General features: G+C 37.0%; 1 pseudogene; it reads left to right on the plus strand.

Moving 5' to 3' along the window:
• Positions 1–9,186: 9,186 nt before the first annotated feature.
• LOC114689848 lies at positions 9,187–9,737 on the plus strand (annotated as a pseudogene).
• Positions 9,738–18,825: the final 9,088 nt, after the last annotated feature.

Here is an 18,825-nt window from a genome sequence, read left to right on the forward strand (position 1 = left end):
CATTGTAAACCATTTAAAGTTTTATTTTATCAGAATCTGTCTTATTGTGGATCTATTGATTTAAACTGCAGCATTGTTAGGGCAAAAATATCAGCTTTGGCTACTGGCTCTGCCCACCTTAGCTTCCCAACATGGCAGACTATGTTTACAAGCCAGCTTTTGGAACCATGCTCACCACCAACTCTGGGAGGCAGTGTATGCTTTCATCAGTGTATAGACCAGTAACCTCTTTTTTTTTTTTTTTTTAGTAGCAAAAGCCATATCCATCATGTACCATGTTGCATGGCTTGCAGAAACCTCTGTGTAACTCAGTGGGAATGTGCCATGCCATAGCTCCAGCCCATATGCCATGAACCTGACATGTTGCAGCGTCTCACTGCCTGCATGAGACATGAAGCAGAAACCTCATTTTGGCTCTGTTTAGAAATGCTTATTAAGTATTCTCAGGTCTCGAGCTATTGGGCACCATTTATAGCTAAAAGTTTTCTTGGGTCCTGTGGAATCTCTTTTACCCATGTCCCACAGCCACTTGGTCCCAAATAAACACACAGAGGCTTATATTAATTAAAACTGTTTGGCCATTAGCTCAGGCTTCCTACTGACTAGCTCTTAAACTCAGCCCACTTAAACTGAGCCCATTTTTTTTTGTTAATCTATATGTTGCCACGTTTTCCAGGTCTTTACCTGAATTCCATTACATACTGCTCCCTGGACAGCAGGCTGGCATCTCCTGACTCAGCCTTCCTCTTCCCAGAATTCTCTTTGTCTGCTTTCCCTGCTTATACTTCCTGCCTGGCTACTGGCCAATCAGCATTTTATGAAACCAGTGTACAAAAGCATTATCCCACAGCACTGTCCCTTTAGATAACCTCCTTAAATCTTTGCTTTACAACCCACAGATGGCTTTCTCGTAGATATAGCAGACAGGTCTATGAAATCATCAAGGAAATTACCACTAGTCTCCCTAACCTCTGTTGGACAAAAGCCTAACTAGATATGCCAACTGCCAAGTATAAACAGGCTAGTTGGCTAAATCTTACTGAGGGAACCTCCTTTCCAATGTCCACCAGTACTCTCCCTAAAAACTCATCTCAGCTCTTGAAACACTTTTTTTGTGTGTATGTGTGTTATAAATTTGTCTTTTTTTCCTTTTATTTTATTTTACAATAACATTCAATTCTACATATCAGCCTCGGATTCCCTTGTTCTCCCCCTCCCTGCCACCCTCCCCTTCCCCCCTGCCACCCCCCCTTCCCACCTCCTCCAGGGCAAAGCCTCCCCCGAGGACTGAGATGGACCTGAAAGACTCAGTCCAGGCAGGTCCAGTCCCCTCCTCCCAGACTGAGCCAAGCATCCCTGCATAAGCCCCAGGTTTCAAACAGCCAACTCATACAATGAGCACAGGACTCGGTACCACTGCCTGGATGCCTCCCAAACAGATCAAGCCAATCAACTGTCTCACCTATTCAGAGGGCCTGATCCAGTTGGGGACCCCTCAGCCATTGGTTCATAGTAACACAGTGAAGCTGTATTTGAAAATATCAAAGTATGAGCATGCAATACATGTCCATTTCTTTTTTTTCTTGTTTCTAATTTTTATTTTTAATATAAATTCTTACTCTATAACCTTTACTTGAATCAAACTTATTATCCTCCTGCCTCAGCCTCCCAAGTGTTGGGATTGCAGTTGTGTAGCACAGTCTGGTGATAACAGATTTGTTTATAGAACCCTCTGGAGGTCTTTGGAACTGGAGCCCTGTGTAAGGTGTTGACAAGCACCACATTTGGGTGGCCTAACATTTGCCACCTGAACCCAGAAGGAATTCACAATGCTGTGACCTGATCACAGTCTCAACTTATGAATGATTGCAACAGGAATCAGATCATCTGCAGGAAAACTTAGAGCAGAAAACTGGACTGCCCAATTGCATGGACCTTCCAGCACCTCAGGGGGAAAAAAAACAGAGAGAGTCCAGATGAGAGTCAATGATCCTACCAGTCAGTTTTCCTCTCTCCACCCAGGTTTCTCTCCCTTCGTATTATGCCACCTGTGTTCAACAGTCAAGGCTACTATAGCAGGGCAGATCCTCTGTAGCTAGACTTAAAAGAAAAATATATATATATATATATATTTTATATATATTTTATATATATATAGTTATATAAAAAATAGATAATTTTTGAAAATAAAGTCTTTAAAGAGACAGTAAAGGTAATATAAAAAATAAGCCACATAAAGATAAATATTACACAGAGAATCTAGATTGTGTTGTCTTTGGGATTTTTCCCTAAAGAGAGATATTTGATTGTAAAGGCAGCGGAGTTAAACCAATATGTATATTTTAAAGATAACTTGACTTCAAAATTTGGATGTAAGGATATGTTGATTTAAAAAGGAGGCTCTGCTTTTGTTTCCACATAATGTCAGAGGCTATGGATTTGTTCCAGATTAAGATACATCAGGTATGACCAGCCAAGACCCCCTGAAAGGTCTCCGATGACACCATGGCCCAGATGATCCAACATCCAGAATGATTTCAAGACAACAGGCTCAGACAATACAGCCTCACAGACTACTCCACTCCTCCCAGCTCTGTTCTTTATCTATTATATTGTTCTTTCCTTTCAAACCTGCTGGCCTGATGGCATAATTAAGTTTAGGTTTTGTAACAAAAATAAGGTGTGGTATCAGAAACAAAACTGAATGGCAAAATGAGCCTGACATTTAGCAGTGTTTAAGAGTCATTTCTGGTTTTTCCACAAGTCAAAAAGAAACACTAACTCAAAGTGCAAGAGTTTCAGGAAAAAAAAAAACAAAAAAAACAAAAAACTTACCTTCAAATAAAATATCAGCTACATATTACAAAAGCAAAATGAAGAATGTGAGAATTTGTAGATGTAACCAACCGCCTTATTAAAATAAAAAACACAGAACCAATGTAAAAGAGAAAGCTGAGAGGTGAGAGGTCAGAGCTCAAAGCTCAGAGCTAAAATCTTACCTCCTGCAGTGCTCCTAGCTTCCCATAGTCTTTCTGTTCTGCCTTCTCATTGGTTGTAAACGCAAACACATGACTGCCTCGTCACTGCCTGTAAGTACCGCCCTCCTGGTCTTAAAGGCGTATGTCTCCAATGCTAGCTATATCCCTGAACACACAGAGATCTACCTAGCCCTTCTACCAAGTGCTGGGATTAAAGATGTGCGCCGCCGCCGCCGCCGCCGCCACCACCACCACCACCATGCTCTGGCTATGGCTCTAATAGCTCTGGCCCCCGGGCAACTTTATTTATTAACATACAAAGAAAATCACATTTCAGTACAAATAAAATACCACCATAAGAATTGTTAGCATTTCTTTTCTCTTTCTCAATTTTCAGAACGTAAATATGGACAAGCTGTGCAGCTTTTTTTTTTTTAATAAAACTTTCCAAATTAATCAAAATGAATATTAAGCATAGGAACAAAAGAACTTGGGACATAAAGTATGGATTATTACTATAACATTTTCACATGTTTTTTGTTTGTTTGAAAGTACTTGTCCTGTTCTTGTCTAAGCTGCACACATGGTCTCTTTAAACTGCATAATATATATTTTGTTCTAAAACAGATTTTACCTGATTTTGACAAGCAATTTTCAAATTGCCTGAAGTTTAAGGAAGATATCTATATATACAAACTATAGCTCATTGAAATGACCCTGCATTGACAAGCATGCAAGATGACTGTGTGCAGAATTTGTTTAGAAAGCATTCTTAAGTTTATGGGGACTGCGATGAGGTATTGTAAATGAACTGGTGGGTTTCCTAACTTTTTCACTGTAAATCCTCAGGGCTGCTACTCGGTGGAATAGTCTCATTATAAAAATGCTGCTGTATTTATTTCTTTAAATTGTATATTACTTTTAGAGTTCACCATGAAATGGATTACAAGTTTTCTGAAGGAAATACCTAATTTAAAAAAATTATTCTTTGGACATTTCATTTATAATTAAAAAAATTCTTGCTGGTACATGTAATTTAGCGTGCTTTATTATTTTTTAAATTTGTTCCCAACTGATCATGGCTTGTTGGTTGGAAATCACTCAGATGCTCTGCTATCTGATAAAATGAAAGCTGATTAACACAGAGAGAGAGACAGAGAGACAGAGACAGAGGCACACACAGAGACACACAGAGTTTATGTGGGTATGTATAGAACACATTATTGACATCTCTAGCTTGGAAGTTGCAAAGGTGCCACATGTTTCTAGACCTTAATCTGCACTTACATAACTACAGATAAGCCATTTTGAAAATGGTTATTCTCCACAGTATGGTGGGCAAGGCTTTCTTAAGAGATCTCCCACACACACAAAAAAAGAGCATTGTGTCTATGTTCACACTGTGCTTTGTCAAAGGGAAAAATTGGATGTTAGACCAACAGTGACTGATTACATTAAGGTACAGGTGCATGACCCATTGGATTCAATGTGGGTCTGAAAGCACTATTAAGTTGGTAATGCCTCCATGTATGTATTTTTACCAGAATTGAAAAATAGACATCTTTTAAATCCAATATTATGCTATTTAAGACATTCTCCAGATGAGTAGGTAAGAGTTCTTTGCCTGTCAGGGAAGTGGATGGTGACATAAATGAAAATTTTGCAGCAGTCAGAAGTAGATTATTATTTTCACTACATTGGACTTCATATTGACACCTAAGATAAACATGAAGCAGACCTGTGCCCACTCAGGAGAAAGAATAGAAATAGATCCAGATTCCTTCCCTCCTCTCTGAGATTTTTTTAATCACTTCTGGAATACTTGGCTGGAGTCCCAAACTGAGTGACATGTTATGATTTTGACCTGATATTCTTTCTTTTCTCACAGAAAAGTGGTTATGGTTTCCCCTCCCCCAACTTCTCCCTGATGCTTCCCATCTTCCCTTCTATCTAAATCCTTACCCTTTCTGGTCTCCTTAGAAAACAAACAAACAAACAAATAGAAGAAAAAGCCAAATTAAAAAAAAAAACTACATTGATTCAGAGACACATAAATTTCTAAGTAAAAACACAAAACCAAAGGCCACATTATATACCCAAAGTACCTGTAAGAAAAACAATAGTCCTGACAAAACACTATGAAGAAAGGATTTCTCCACTATGGTGTGGGGTTCACTTTGTGTTTGCCATCTTCTGCTGGGCATGAGGTCTGCTCTGAAGTGTGGTTTGCATATCTACTGAGACTCCATTGGAGAAAACTGTTATCTCTGGCAAGCATTTCTTAGTGGAAGATAGTTTATGGTTTAGACATGGGGCTTGTCACTACTTCCTCTCTCAACACTGTGACCACATCCGGCTTAGACCTGTACAGACTCTGTGTATACTTCCACACACTTTGTCAATTCATATACGCATCACTTCTGTTGTGTCTAAAAGGCTTTGTTTCTTTATTGTTCTCTTTATCCATGGGCTCCTACAATTGTATTGCCTCATCTTCAGTAGAGTTCTCTAAGTGCTAAAGGGAGCGGTTTCGTAAAGACTTCCCATTTAAGACTGAGTGTTCCAATCTCTCACTGTCTGCACATTGTCCATTTGAAGGACTCTATATTTGTTCCCATCTACTGTAAGAGGAAGCTTCTCTAATGGTGGCTGAACAAGACACCGATCTATAAGTATAGCAGAATGTCATTAGGAGTCATTTTATTGTGACTGTTCCTTTAGCAAACAGTAGTGTTTGGTTTTCTCCTAGGTCCCTGGGCTATCTAGTCTCAGGTTATTGGCTACCCAGGCATTGTTTAGCATGGGTTCCTCTCATGGAGTAGGCCTCAATTCCAATTAGATAATAGTTGGTTATCTCCATAAGTTTTGTGCCAAAATTGCATCTGTATATCTGCATAGAGGTTTCCATTGTATATTGAAATGCTTCTAGCTGGGATGATGCTTACCTTTCTCCTCTGGTAGCATTCAGGGTACCGTCCAGTACCATGGATATTAGTCTCCAGGTAGGCATCAGCTCCACTTCTCCATGTACAGTGAGTTATGTAGGTATTTCATTCAACAGTAGGGCCTTACTGTTAGTTGTGGAAAGCAACCAATAGATAATACAATAGCCTGGGTTGCTTGTGGATTTTCATGAGTCTCCTTTGACCAACAACTTCTTTACATGTAACCCATTCCTGGCACTAGAGGCTTTATTTGGTGGCAAGATGTATCTAGTCGGGGCTTTGTCTCACCCATTATTTGACCATTCTACTTAGATTTCACACACACACAAACACACACACACACACACACACACACACACACACACAAGCTTCTACTGTATTAGGTTTCCATATGAGCTTTCAAATAACCTTATTTTAGCTATCTGGCCTATTTTTCTCCCTTACTCTTCTTTTTCCTCCTCATTCCTCTTTGATTCTCCTATCCCACCCAACCCCTGTTCCAAACACATCCATCCATAAGTACCTATTCAGTTCCGGCTTTCTAGAAAGATCATTCCCTTTCCCTGAGTCTGTTATTCTATACATCACCTCTGCTAATGTACAGAGTCTTACAAAAGGCTAACAGCCAACACCTGTGTAGGGTTAGCACCATCTACAATGGGCTGGGATATCTCACATTAACCATTAATCAATAAAATACTCTATGGGTTTTCCAATAAGCCAATATTATGTAAACAATTTTCTCAATTGGCAGCTCCTCTTCCCAAGTGACACTTATGTCAACTTGACATAAAACTAACCAACACATGTTCAAGTGATGACTTATGTTTTTCCCATACATTCATAAACCCTGAATTGGAAGAACATGACTGCATCTCCTCAAAGTCCTTTACCCCAAGTTATGAAATATTAAAAAGAGTATGTCAGCTGATGTCAGCCGAAATGACCAAGCAAGAATTTTAAAGATTCAAGACTCTGCTGCCTCTTAAGAAATGATTTAACTACCAAAAATGATGGAATCAATGACTTTAAAATGGAAACTGATGGGAATAGATTAATTGGAAGAGTATTTATTAAAGTAGTAGATTATGGTTCTTTGGAAAGAGGGTGGTGATTTGAACCACAGACCACTAACCTCTTTCTCATTTGATTGTAAGTATAAAAGTCCACATCCTCCAAATAGGTGGTTGGTACCAGAGCAAATGATTATTCCCTTATCTATCACAAGTATGAGGATGTACATTCTGCTTTAATTTAGTTACTTCAGAATATATTTATTGATAATAAAATTTGGTAGTTTGTAGACTCTGTTCATTTATTAAAATGAACCTGTGAAATGTAACTCAAGGAAGCCATTATTAATTTCTCTACTGTCCTTTTACATTGACATATATGCATTGAGACCATAATACACTGAAAGCTAGAATGGCTGTAGTTAAAAATATTGGCAATAGAAATGTGGACATTTGGACAAAATTTAAAATCTATGAAATTGCTATTACAAATGCTTTATACTACTTGGATGACAGAGACAGAGATGTAGTAGCCCAGAGACCTAGGGTAAACCAAATATTACTGGTCTTAAAAATAGTGACAATAAAATAACTCCTAATATTATTCTGCCATACTCATAGATCAGTGTCTTGCTCAGCCAACATTAGATAAGCTTCCTCAGACAGCATATGTAAACAAATACAGGGCCCACAGAAAGTCATTATGCAGAGAATGATAACCTTGGAACAGAGCTCTAAATAATAAATCTCCATCAAATCCCTCCCCTCAGAGCTTAGGGGCTTGGTCTCACCCATTATTTGATGATTCTATCTAGATTTATTACATATATATATATATATATATGTATATATATAGAATACATATATATATTAAGAAGTTTTTACTATATTAGGTTTCCATATGACCCCTCAAATAGTTTTATGTAATTAGTATATATTTTATGAGAAAATATATTTCATTTGTTTGTTTGTTTGTTTGTTTTTTTGAGACAGGGTATTTCTGTGTAGACCTGGATGCTGGGAACTCACTCTATAGACCAGGTTGATCTCAAATTCAAATATCAGTTTGCCTCTGCCTCACAAGTGCTGGGGTTAAAGGCATGTGGCACCAGCACCTAGAAATCATCTAGTTTTAATAAAAGAGGCAAAAACGAATGCTAAATCTTTAGTCATTTTGAAAATTGTTTGTCAGCTACTTTTAAAAGCATATATTGATTATATGTACTTAATATATAAGCCTAAAATTCCACTCCTATATTTCAAACAAGGGATGTATGTATATATATATATATATATATATATATATATATACATATATATATATATATCCACTCAAAAGCCTCCAAATTAATTTTCCCAACAATATAATTCATAAACATGAAGAACATTAGAGGGATTTATGAAAAAAAAGATTAATCCTACAAACTACAAATAGATAAAATGTGTCTATGAAAGGAAAGAGATTATAAACATTTTTTTGTGAATTTCAAATCCCTTACATATAGTAAAAGAAAGTAGACATAAAGATTTGCAATTCAAGTGATTTTTTTTTTTTTTTTTTTACATAGGAAACATAAAAAACAGGTAAAGAACTGTATTTGCCTGGGGCTATGATTGAGAGTTTGAATTGAAAATAGACATAAGAAAATGTTGGGGTGATTATAACTACTTGTAATTTCATCATGGTTTATATTAAATCGCATTATAATATTTAAATACATTGAGTAATACACTTACCATCTATAAATAATAATTCTAAAGAACTTTTATGAGAAAATTATATATGCACTTTTATCTCTTAAAATCTACACAACTATGTCAGCAGATGTAGTTCAATTGGTAGATTGCTTGCTTAACATTCATGAAGCCCTGACTTCACTGTCCAGAACCAAAAAACTGGGCCTGGAGAAGTACAACTTTAATCTCAGCATGTGTGTATGTAAGGGGTGGTTTTGACAAAATTATCAGAATTTCAAGTTCATCCTTTACTATGACAGAAAGTCCTCCATTAAACTGGGTTATATGAGACCTTTAATTAGACTACCAATATATATTCATTATCTTCTAATCTCTAATGTATTTGACTCTTTGTACACTGTTGCTTCTTTCTGTATGTCGGATGTAGAGAAAATATATGAGATAATTTCCTATATGGTAAGAAATATATATCACAACAAGTAAATTCTGGTTCTACTTATAGTTACAATTAAGAATCAGGATTACGATTCCCGACCGTCACCAGCCTATGCAATGGCTGCTTCTTTGGCGGGGAAGAAGATCGTGTTTGTGACTGGGAACGCAAAGAAGCTAGAGGAGGTCATTCAGATTCTAGGAAATACATTTCCAAGCGCTTTGGTGGCACAGAAAATTGACCTGCCTGAGTATAAGAGAGAGCCGGATGAAATTTCCATACGGGAGGCTGCTCGCCAGGTGTAGGGTCCTGTACTGGTGGAGGATACCTGTCTGTGCTTTAGTGCCCTCGGGGGGCTCCCTGGCCCCTACATAAAATGGTTCCTACAGAAGCTAAAGCCTGAAGGTCTCCACCAGCTCCTGGCCGGCTACACACTGTGCACATTTGCTCTCAGCACCGGGGACCCAAGCCAGCCAGTCCTCCTGTTCAGGGGGACAGACCTCGGGCCAGATCGTGAAGCCACGAGCCTGCCGGGACTTTGTCTAGGACCCTTGCTTTCAGCCTGTTGGATATGAGCAAACGTATGCAGAGATGCCAAAGGCTGAGAAGAACACCATTTCTCATCGATTCCAGGCCTTGCTCAAGCTACAAGAGTACTTTAGTGTGACTGCTGGGGGGGGGGGGGTGACCACTAGGGTCACGGGTGTGGGGAGGGTAGTGCAGAACTCCCCATGAGGCAGGCACTCCTGGCTGGTGTTTCTCTGGGTTGCCCTTTACCAGGGCATCCAGGCAACTTCAGCAGCCAGGTCTGGAAGGGCAGTTTGTTCTGCACAGGGGCACTCTGGGGCAGTTGATACTAAACTCTTGCCCTTTGGGATTCAAGAGTTGCCTTTGGCCTGGCATAGTGGTGCACACATTTAGTCCCAGAATTTGGGAGACAGAGGTAGACAGATCTTTGTGCGTTCAAGTCCAGCCTGGTTTACATAGTGAGTTCCAGGACAGCCAGAGCTACATAGTGAGACGCTGTCTCAAAAACAAAACAAACAATAGAGTTGCTCTTGAGGCCTCTGGGATCCTGAGAGAACTTTGGGTGTCACACCTCTTAGCTTGAGGGTTGGCAAAGAAACATATAGCCTTTGATTTTAGAATGCAGCAAATGTAAATTCTTGAAGGCATGTTTCCAAAATAAATGATATATATGTTTTGAAAAAAAAAAAAAAAGAATCAGGATTTTCACAATAGTATCAGAAAAATAAAACAACTTTAATGGTATTTTTGCATGACATACTAATAAAGGTTTTACTAATGCAACTGAATGTTATTACTTATAATTTTAATTATTTATTCAAAGACTAATGAAGTGGCTCTGAGTTTGAAAGATAGGCTTCAGGACAAATGTTTCTCTTGTGAATTGTGTTAAGTAAATACCATGGTGTAATTGAATGCCGTGGAAAAAAAAATTATCCTTCTGCTCTACAACTCCACACAGAAGGAGACAAATTAGGAAAGGATGTCCACGCATCCCATCCTTAAGATAGAATCAAACTCAACAGAAACTGGCAAGAGTTTGACAAACATTGGAACTGTGGACTTTGAGTGACATCATCACATGGAATGTGTTAAAGCCATATCTCTTTCTCTTAGGACAAAGCAAGCCTCCAGCTCCTGGCAGCTGAAGAAGCTACCCTGTATATCTTCCTTGCCATTTTTCTTAAGGTTTGGATCAAATTGGGCTAAATTTGAGATACTACCTTCTATTATATGTGTCATTTTTCAATGTATTATCCCTTAAAAAATGTAGTGTCTCTCTCTTTATGCTGCTCTGTATCTTTCTTTAAAAAAATAAGAAACTGTTGTGTTTGCTTGGGGATTCCTTTAAGCAGGTGCAACCAACATACTTTTGACTTGATACAAAATTTTATTAAACATGAATTTATAGATAGTCTATGCCACTATTTGAATTTCTATTCCCACAAGTTTCTATAAACTTACAATTTTCTATTAATTATAAAACCAAAATATGTAAAGCAAACAAACCCCAAACAGATATATGTATCAATATTTGTAGCAACAGTTTCAAAATGTCTAAAAGTTTGACACAATCTGCATAAGGGAATATTTAAATGATTACTTCAAGAGAAGATGTGTAAAACTATGGAATTATGTAGAAGAAAGAAATGAATCAGTATTAAGTATGGTGTTATGTAAGAGAAGGTAGATATAGTTCCCTTATACAACTCTATTTACATACATGAATATATTTAATTGAATTTGTATTGTAAAAATTTTTATGTATAAATTGAATAACATTAATATTATCACAATGTTGTGCAAACTTTTCCACTATATATTTCTGAAATCTTTAATTATCCCAAACACAAATTACCTATTTCTCCAGCAACAATTCTCCATTTTTCTGGGCTCTTCCCTTACTATCTTCTATTCTACTATGCCCAAAAATTGTCTATTCAATATTCTGTATATAGAAACACACTGCACTCATCATCAGAGCCATCTTACTTCATTAGCCATTCAATATGAATCTTGTGTTGTTTTATGTTTGTGAGATGTAAATTCACATCATCTTAAATTGAGAAGAGTACATCTTATCATGCCACCCCACTAGAGAGGTGAAATTGCAATCTATTCAGGTGTGAGGCTTTGCAGCATTGCTGGAGGGGCAGGTTGCCAACTTCAAGTCACAAGGTCTGAAATTACACTGAAAATTACAGTGTCTCTATTCTTAAAAGAAACAGCAGGAAGCCATGTTCAGTCCAGACAGTCGTAGAGACCCCCTACCTATAACGGTTTAGATTGATTTTCAGAAATGTTTCCTCCTTAAAAAAAAAAAATGATTGTCTACTGTTCTTTCTGTCTAGTATCTTTTCTTTCTGCTTCTTCTTTTTGAAAAATTAAAGTCATTTTCGCCCCTTGTCTTTAACTATGGAATTCACTCATCTCTGTTATGTTAAAGTATTAAATATGCACATCCTGATAAAGTTTAAGGCACTTCTGAAACATCATGATGAATGCTTGGTATGAGCACCAACAAAGAAGGATTAACACCCATCCTGTGTCCTTTAAGAATTTGGCTGATGCAAAGTGAGGCTCTCTTCATGTCCGGTGATGAAATATATGTTGCATTCTTTGCTGTCTAAAATTATCCGTTCACTAGAAAGAATTATATGAAGTTCAGCTTATTGCCTGTCTTCTTTAAGGTGAATTATATCAGAGCCAGGATGCATTTTGAATTAATTAACTGCACCCTCTAGAATGAACAAAAAGTGACTGAAGAATTATCCGTTGTACCTAAGTTCAGCAACATTTTAATAAGGACTGAAATAAAGGCTCCTGAGTTACTCTGTAAATAATGAGAAGATCCACAATGGTGGATCATTGTAGTTGTCATGGAGGTAACTTTAAGGACCATATTTTGAAAACTTGGTGTCACAGTTCTGTAATTTCAAGCTCCTACACATAGAACCTCTGAAATTTTTGGTCCAAACATTCAACATCTGATTACATTTAAAGTACTCTTTCATACTCTCACACCCTTAGCCAAGTTGATCTATATTTTCTTTTAAATAAATGAAGGAAAATAGCTATTTTAAGGTAAAATATTCAAGAGAAACCAAATCAATATAAAATTTAGATGTGTGGTATTAGATTTTCACAGAGTTGGACTCAGAGATGTGTAATTTGTTGTCACTGTTAGATTGAACCTAGTACTTTTGAGAGTTAATCATAAAGGAGTGCAGATATTTCCTTCCTGCTTATGATTAGTATGTTGTATAAATGATGTATAAACATTACTGCACTTTTCGATTATTCTGATGATATAAAAATAGTAAGCAATGACATTTCTTTTTTAAGAATATTATATTGAAAAAAATGACACAAGGAACCCTACAAATTTGACTTCTATTTGATAAATTATTTTGTTAAGAGGGCATAACCTATACCCTCATCTGAATGCCCTTGTGATCTTCCTCAAAAAAAAAAAAAAACATAGTGTAAATAGAGTTATGGTTACTTCTATTCATAAGTATTCATAAGTAAAGTTCAGTGGAGCAGATTGAATTCCACATGTTGTTTTTTCCATAAAATGAAAAGAAATATGTGAATTCTGCAAAGTTGGTGCTTGGCATTATAGAAATGTACTTTCCTACTCTTGGTGAACCAGTAATTAATGACTGCAACACAAACTTGTGAAACTTAAATCCTTCTTCCATGATGATTTGTAAAGAATCTCCCAATGGTATTTATATGTTCAATTTACTTCCAAGAAAGCTTGATGGACTTTTCTTTAATTTGTTTGATTAGATTTCTATAAATCTTTGTGTCTTCTACATTGGTTAATTTTACAACACATTATTTTCAACTCTTTCCTTGTTTTTTTTTTAATATCTAGATAGAGAACTAAAAAAAATCATAAAACAAATGAGTATTTCGTTTTTGTGTGAAACCAAAAGTCTATGTGAGTATACATGTGTATGTAGAGAACATATGCATACATGCTTGTGGTGGTCAAAGGTCAACTTTACATGTCGTTCCTTAAGCACCTTCCAATTGGTTTTTGAAGCAGGATCTCTCATTGGCCTAAAATTTGCCAAGAAAGGTTAGGTCAGCTGGGAATCATCCCCATGGGTCAGTCACCCTATCTCCTGACAGCTGTGATTATAAGTGTAAAGCCATCACATCTGGATGTTTCCCATGGGTCCTCCCTGTCAAAACCAACTATTCATGCTTGTTCAACAGACAAGCATTTTGCTATGTGAGGTAACTATTTTTAAATTTCTCTTAGTTGTGATTAAAACATAATTGAATAGCAAGTTGCATTTTTTAACTAACGTATATTTGGCATAGAGCTCACCAAGTAGGCCAAGCTGGCTGTCCTAAAAAAAAAAAAAAAAGAAAGAAAGAAAGAAAGGAAGGAAGGAAGGAAGGAAGGAAGGAAGGAAGGAAGGAAGGAAGGAAGGAAGGAAGGAAAGAAGGAAGGAAGGAAGGAAGGAAGGAAGGAAGAAAGGAAGAAAGGAAGAAAGAAAGAAAAAGGAAAAAGCCAGGGAAGTGCCTGTCTTTGGCTCCCAGTGCCTGGACTTCATCTATGTGTCACTACACTAAACTGTCAAAATATGAGTTTTGGAGATTGAATGCAAGAACTCACGCTTGTTTGTCTACAATTTTATTAACTGAGCTGCCCTCCAAGTCCTTGTCTTTACTTTTTAAAATAAAAAAAAGGTCAGTTTTCTAACTTTAAGCTACATGTGTTTATTATTTCAATATATAACTATGGGTAACTTTCAGTGACACTACAGAATCCAGTATTGTAAGTAATTCTGAAACTATTAAAATTATGTGTTAAATATATGGCTGCAACATTGTGACTTGTTTAAGGAAACAAATAGTATAAACAAGAAAAACAGCAAACATAAATCTGTGTATGTTAGGATGAGAACATTAGAGTATGTAGAATTTTACCTTTAATGCTGATAAAGTTTCCAAGAAATCCACATCCAACTTATTTTAGTAAAAATAGAAACTTGTTAATTATTTGCAGATACTCTATGTGGACATAAAAGACACAGATTTTAAAAAAGTAGAATTAATTTTTCTAAATGTGAAATTTTAAATTTAATTTTTGTTAATGAGAAAATAAAAGCTCAAAACTACAATCTTATTAGCATCATTATAGTAAGATAAAAGCATCTGGGTGAAATAAATCTAAGAACATTGTAAAATACATACAAAATAAAATCATCAGCAATCTTTGTGGAAAACATTTTTAAGACAAGTAGGATTAAAAGGTTACATGATCACAAGTCAGTATGATGCATCTGTCAATATTCTCTTAAAAATGCTAAGACATCAGTTAATTTCCAACACCAATATTAGACCAATTGATAAGATAAAGAACACAAAAACAGATGAACCAACTAGCAAAAATGTATTTAAGAGACAGTTGCTATGGGAAAGGAAGAGGGAGAAGGCCACCTAACCTGTAGAATTCCCAAAAGAACATTCATCAAAGCTATGTTTCATGTGTACAGACATAAACAACATGAGGAACATGAAAGATACACAGAAACAATATCCCATGTGTACAGAAGTAAACAACCTGAGGGACATTAGAGAGACCCAGGGCCAATACTCCATGTAAACAGTAAAGAGAAGGTGAAGTTCATTGTAATAAATACTGACTAGTTGATTAATACTGAGAGTATACTTGTCTGAAAATAAGAATATTGAGATTTTTGTTCACATTAAGTATGGATGTAAGTTTATCAGGTTAAAACTCTCATAAGATCTACAGAACATCTTATTATATTATAGAGGGGAAAATATATCTTGCTCTTTATCACATTTGCCATAAATTGTTGAAAACATAAGCCATTAAACTGGAAGAGATATTCACAACAATCATGTGCAACAGATAACTTGCAAAATTCTGAAATGAGTAAGACCAGAAAAATAATTCAACAAAAAAAAATGAACACTTTGAATATAAATTACATGGGCAATAGCACACAAATGATAAACTTCAATTATTTTTCACTCTAAAACACAAATAGGGACAAATAAACACTCAAAAAAATATAACAAAATGCTAATAACTTCAATTTCATATGGTTTAGAATGACAAGAATTAAGAAGTCTACCAAGATTCCCAGGGACTGTGACCAAGGTGAAGTAGGAGAATTCCTAATGTAATCTTGGTGTCTATATAAGTAGATATAACACATTTCAAAAAATAAATTAAGGCAGATATGTACAAATAGAGAACAAATTTTAAGATAAGTATTGCATTATGCTTTTCCACATTGAAAAAATAGATATTTATAATAGTGTTCAGCGTATTCTTGCTATGGATTGTGAATATTTTTTCTTAAAGGAACCAGGAAAATGAATTGAGATACCCACATAAGATAAAATTAAATAGTCAATAACTATCATCTCATCAATAGGGATGGACCTTACCAACATTGTTCAGTGAACAGACCTTCTTGAAGAAACATTCTTATGAAATTAGATCATATTTTAATATAAACCTTAAATTAGTAGAGTAAATGAAAGAATCCCAGCCTAGGAACAACCATCCTGAGGGAAGTAACTCAGACCCAGTGACAAATATTGTGTGTTTTCTTTTATATGTGAGAGTTGGGTTTCAGGGTTTTGAAAATGTGCTGCAATGCAAATAACCACAGAGATTAGGAAGCTGGTAAGAGACCAGAGAGAGGAAGATCTTCAAAGGGAGAGGAAATAAAGCATAGTTTTATAAAGAGATAAAGGGGAAACTAGAATAGGAGGATTAAATGGAGATAGAGAAGGAAGGGCAGGGTAAGGGGACATAAGGAGGGTCAGCCATCACTAAAGACCTTTTGAGAAACCATATGAAAACCTACTGGTGTTGAAGCTTTCTAAAATATATACATATGTGCAGATACAATAGGAGTTTGAAGAGAATCATCATATAGTGTCCAAGACAATGCCTCTAAGACAATAGGCCAAATATACATCATATGCAATCAAACAAAACTTTCAGTGTCTCAAATATTTCCCATAATACCAAAAACTTACAGGCTATTGCCAAACTATTGATTATCCTCTGTAACTTGTCAAGAAATCCTTGTTACTGAAGACACTACTTACTCAGGTCATCACTGGAATTAAAGAAAATAAGTTGGTTCCCAACTAGAAGCTTCACTCATACTGATGAACAATCATGGGCCTACTGGTTGGTACTAAAGGTATGTCGCACACAGTACCAGAGGCAACAGATAATCATCAATTTTATCCAGCTAAAAACTCTCCGACTTACAACAGTGACTGGCCTGCAAGATATACTGGTAAAACAGAAGCACAAATGTTATGAGAGTAACCAACCACGTGATGATTGGGTTCAAGACTCACTCCATGAGGTGGAACCCATATCTTATACTGCTAAGAGTGACTACGAACCTGAGATTAGTAGACTATAGGCCTTATGAGAAAACTTACTACCAGTGTTCTACTGAAGGAACATACCAATTAAATGATTCCTCATGACATATTGTTATATTTGTTGACTGATCTGTAGCACAAATTGTTAAAAGGTCTTATTAATAAAACAAACCCAGAGCCCAGAATTAGGGTGAACACTGAAATTTCAGAGAGACAGAACACACGATAGCTAACCTCACCTTGCTAACTTCTCAGACAATCCTGTTTCCTCAAATTGGAAGCCTCTGAATCCTCACCCAAATGGATCTCAGCTGAACTCCTGCGAAAAGCTAAAAGCTAAAAGCTTAAAAAAGGCTCTGGTTCCTGGTCCTTACACCTTATATACCTTTATGCTTCCTGCCATCACTTCCTGGGATTAAAGGTGTGTGTCATGATGCCTGGCTATTTCCCTGTGTAGCTTTGAACTCACAGTGACCCAGACAGATCTCTGCCTCCAGAATGCTAGGATTAAAGGCATGTGCTACTACTGCCTAAACTTATGTTTAATATAATAGCTGTTTTGTTCTCTGACTCCCAGATAAGTTTCTTTGTGGTGCACATATATCAACCATACTGAGCTATCACTCAATCCTCATCAGAGAAGCTTTTTGGAGCAAATGTTACTAGTACAGAATCCCACAGCTGGATGATATGCAGAGTGAGAGATTTGGGAGCCTGAAATGGGATGTCTTTAACAAATCCCTATCCTCAAAGCTCAAGGATTTATGCAGAAGAGGAGGTAGAGAGACTCTAAGATCATATGTGGTGAATGACTCTAAGTAAACAGTGTATTTCGGGCATAACAGGGCTGATAGGCATATGAACTCATAGAGACTGTGAGAGCTATATAAGTTCAAACAAGACAAGATCTGCCCCCCAATTCACCCCTCCTCCAAATTCTCTCAGAAAAAGAAATGCATTCCATAGGCATCATCAAAGCATGGCTCATCTAGCTGCTATAAAACCAAGCATCTCCCCCCTGTATTCAAACTGGACAAGGCAATCCCGCTTGAGGAATAGATTCCCAAGAGCCAGCCAAAGCACCAGCAATAGCCCTGCTCCTATTGCTAAGAGTCCCACAAATAGACCAAGCTACACAACTGTCACATGTATGCAGAGGGCCTAGGTTGGTCCCATGCAGGCTCTCTAGTTGTTGGTTCAGACTGTTTGAGTTCCCATGAGCCAGGATAGCCATTTCTGTAGGTTTTCTTGAGATGTCCCTGACCGTCTTGGTTCCTACAATCCTTCCCCTGTCTCTTCAGCAGGAATCCCTAAGCTTAGTCCAATATTTAGTCATGTGTCTCTGAATTTGCCTCCATCGGTCACTATATGAAGGCTCTCCACTTACAACTAGGGTAGTCACCAATCTGATCACAGGGGATGGCCAGTCAGGTTATGCCACAAGTCTTAGCTGGGACCATGCTGTAGATTCATGGAAGTTTCCCTTGCATCAGGCTTATACCCAACTCCATAAAGCCCCCCCTTTCTCAAAGTTGTCTTTCTTGACATTCTCCCCTTCTGTTCACCCCCAATCCGATCCCCCAAGTTTCCTTGCCCACCCATGCCCAGTCCAACCATGAGATCTCCTCTATTTCTCTATCCCTGGGAGATCCATGTCTTCTCTCCCTCCCATCTTGGGTCATCCTTATTACCTATTCTCTCTGGGAATATGGAATGTAGTATGGTTATTCTTTCCTTTACAGTTAATATTCACTTATGAGTGACTACATACCATGTTTATCTTTCTGGGTCTGATTTACCTCACTCAGAATGATTTTTAT

Source organism: Peromyscus leucopus, chromosome 10 (assembly GCF_004664715.2).
Source record: "Peromyscus leucopus breed LL Stock chromosome 10, UCI_PerLeu_2.1, whole genome shotgun sequence".
Lineage (NCBI taxonomy): Eukaryota > Metazoa > Chordata > Mammalia > Rodentia > Cricetidae > Peromyscus > Peromyscus leucopus.